The 3,721-nt window shown below is 39.0% G+C and overlaps 1 pseudogene; it reads left to right on the plus strand.

Moving 5' to 3' along the window:
• The first annotated feature begins 226 nt into the window (after nucleotides 1–226).
• LOC148009618 (elongation factor 1-alpha pseudogene) lies at nucleotides 227–1,012 on the plus strand (annotated as a pseudogene).
• The last annotated feature ends 2,709 nt before the right edge of the window (nucleotides 1,013–3,721 follow it).

A 3,721-nucleotide genomic window follows, 5' to 3' on the forward strand; every position in this document is an offset into this window, starting at 1 on the left:
GGAAACTCCAATCATCTCTGCATTGTCATTCTTGTAGCTCTCAACAGTCAGCTTATTATATTGAAATTTGATGAAGTATGGTCTGCTTGTTCATAGTACCTTCTCTCTGCATGAATCTAGCAATGTTGCCCATGCCAAGGCCTTCATTGATCACATGGTATTGAATGAGGTCCCTTTAGTGGGATCCTGGTAGGACCTCCAAAATTTCACCCAAGATCTCGTGAAGATGGAGCCTGAGGCTCACAAATGTGTGGCTCAGTATGCTTTGACACAGATTCAACCTCGTGTCATTTCTTTTGAAGAACATGTATCTGTAATTCGTGAAGGTCTTGCTGAGAAGCTCTCCAAATGTGTGAAGATTGTCTTGTTGTACCTTGAGGATGAGGATGTAGTCAATACAGAAACTTTCATTAAGAAAGCTTCATTCCTAGTAAACAACATCAAAGATGAGGGCCTGATTCTTCAATACAAGGTTTGCTATATGCTCGTATTTTGGATATGAAACGGAACGTAAATTTCTTGAGGCTGCACTTTGATATTACAAGTTGTCACAATTGGAACAATCACAAGTTTGAAAGAAGACAGGTGGATGAAGAATTGCAACAAGTGCTTATAGCAATAGTGACATGTACTTGTTCTCTGGAAGTTTGAGACCACCAATTACTACTGCACTGTCATTGATGCCCCTGGCCATCGTGATTTCATCAAGAACATGATTATTGGGACTTTGCAGGCTGATTGCGCTGCTGTACTCATCATTGACTCCACCACTGGTGATTTTGAGTCTAGTATTTCAAAGGATGGACAAACACATGAGGATGCTTTGCTCACATTCACACTTAGTGTGAGACAAATGATTTGCTATTGCAATAAGATGGATGCGACCACCCCCAAGTATTCCAAGGCTCACTATGATGAAATTTCTAAAGAGGTGTCCACCTATTTGAAGAAAGTGGGATACGACCATGACAAAATACCATTTGTTCCTATATCTGGTTTTGAAGGAAGGTAGGTGGATGAAGAAGAACTGCAACAAGCGCTTACAACAACAGTGCCCATAGAGATCTAGAGTATTAGCAAAAGAATGGAAGAAATCTTACTCTAGCTTGAAGGAAACTAGTTACCAGAGAGATTAGAAGTCTCAAGCATGGAGTACTTGAGCAATAGAGCTCATTTTCTGAAGATATGGTGGAATCCCTGAATCAAGCACAATTTACACTACTGCTATCCACGAAATGAGGAAGAAAGGAATATGCTAAATAAGCCAAATCACTACTCCATAGGTTGCTCAAGAGGTCAAGAACCAAGTTATGGAGTCCATTGTGGTTGGAAGAGTCATGATTGGAAAATTTTAGCAAGAGATTGGCTATGGAGTATGAAGTGAGCTTGAGATGGGAGAGAGAAAGACCGTGTCTGAAAAAACAAACCCTTCCCTCTCAAAAGTAACCCCCACCAAACTCAACCTCAACCCAAGTTACCTACATTTTGTCCATCTCTCTTCATTTTTTGGGCCAAAATTAAGCCACGACCTGCTAAAATTGGTTGGATCCTGCCATTTCCCACTGGATATTGCCATGATCCACCATCTTTAACATGGTTTGAAGTAGTACAACCTATCTAGTAATTGTTAAGAAGAAACCAAACCATGCAACTGTGTCTTTAACTCCAGTTACACAGAAATGATGCTTGTAATTAGATGATATTCCATGAAAATGACCTCTCCAGCCAGATCATAATCATGAAAATGATGGAATTAAAGCCTGCCTTGGATCAAAGCAAGGCTCTGATACCATTGTAATGAAGCTATCCTAACTAACCTAAACTGACCTAGCTCCATGTCCAACCATGGATAAAGAAATAGGAAATTAACAAGATAAATTGAAAATGGAAAGAGACTAAACTTCATTAGCATGGCAAACTGCCATAGCTAAAAAATGGAATACAAGAAAGAAAGTTTCCTAGAACAAGATGTCTTCCAATGATCCAATGATAATGTTATATTTGACTGACTGCCATTTTATAGGTAAACCCTAGCTAATCCCTAGCTAACCCTAATCAGGGTTTCTTTAAACAAGTATGCCCTGATTCATTAAGGTATTTATAAAGGCAAAATAGGGGGGTGAAATTTTCTACATGACACATCCCTTTTTAATCCTAGTCAGTGATAGCTCTTACAAACTGTGTTGAGTGTCTTGGCATACTCTGGATGTCCTATAATGGGGCTCTCATGTGCTTCCCGTAAGATCTTGGTCTTCACTTCTGGTCCTTTTGGGGCACAATGGCGATTATGGTGATATAGACAACCATTTCTAGCACGATAATCCTTAATCTTAGACCTTTCTTTGTCAGAGCTTTCTCCTTGAAGTACCTTAGCCATGAGTCCTTCATATTCCTTACCTTGAGAAATAGCTTAGCGTACAAGCTCAAGTATAGGATTATTAGGTATGGATATGGTTCTTAAGCTTCAAACTTCTACAATGCTATTAAGAAAGCGTTTTCAGCTTAAGGCATTTGCAACAACATTGTCCTTCCCTGGATGATATTTGATTTTAAAATCAAATTATTGTAGTATCTATATCCATCTTCTTTGTCTCATTTTTAGGTTAGCTTGGGTGAGGATCCACTTAAGACTTTTATGATCTATCACTAAAGTGAATTCCCTTCCCAATAGATAGTGTCTCCATAGTTTCAAGGCATGGATTACTGTGAGTAACTTAAGGTCATGAGTGGCATAGTTGGACTCGTAGGGTTTCAATTTTCTGGAAGTATAGGCCATTGGTCTTCCTTCTTGTACTAGCACCCCACTGATCGCAAGTCCACTTGCATCAGTGATCACCTCAAATGGTTGACTGAAGTCAGGGAGTTTTAATACATGTGCAGTGGTTACAAATTCTTTAAGCTTATCAAAGCTTTCTTGATGCTCATTGGTCCAAGTGATTATTGTATTTTTCTTCAAAAGATTTGTCAAGGGTGCAACAATGAGGGAATAATTCTTGATGAAGATTCGGTACCATCCTGTCAGTCCCAAAAATCCTCGGATTTCTTTTACTGTCTTAGGTATTGGCCATTCTAGCATATCTTTCGCTTTGGTAGGGTCTACAAAATTCCATTAGCGGAAACAATGTATCCAAAATATTCAATCCTATTAGTGAGAAACAGACATTTACTCATCTTGGCATAGAGTTGATTTTCATGGAGTGTTACTAGGGAGATCTTTAAGTGACCTTCATGTTCCTCTATTGATTTGGAGAATACTAGTATATCATCAAAGAATACTAGCACAAAATCATCTAGATATGGTTGAAAGATGCCTTGCATTAGACGATTGAATGTAGCTGGGGCATTAGTCAATCCGAATGGCATGACTAAAAATTCATAGTCACCATACCGAGTTCTGAAGGTAGTCTTTGGGATATCTTTTTCCTTGATTCAAATTTGATAGTATCCGACCTAAGATCGATCTTGGAAAAAACCTTGGCTTCGTGTAGGCAATCTAAAAGTTCATCTATCCTGGGTACGGGGTACTTGTTTTTTACCGTAACCTGATTTAGTCCTCTAAAGTCAATGCAAAGTCTAAGTGTTCCGTCCTTTTTTTGGAAGAGGATAGCCACTCCCCAAGGTGAGTTACTTGGGTGGATAAATCCTTGCTCTATCAATTGCCTCAGTTGTTCCTTAAGCTCAATAGCTTTAGGAATAGACATTTTGTACGGTCATTTTGACA

This window comes from Lygodium microphyllum, chromosome 30, assembly GCF_053477565.2.
Source record: "Lygodium microphyllum isolate KBCC chromosome 30, Lygodium_microphyllum_v1.1.10, whole genome shotgun sequence".
In the NCBI taxonomy this organism is placed as follows: Eukaryota; Viridiplantae; Streptophyta; class Polypodiopsida; order Schizaeales; family Lygodiaceae; genus Lygodium; species Lygodium microphyllum.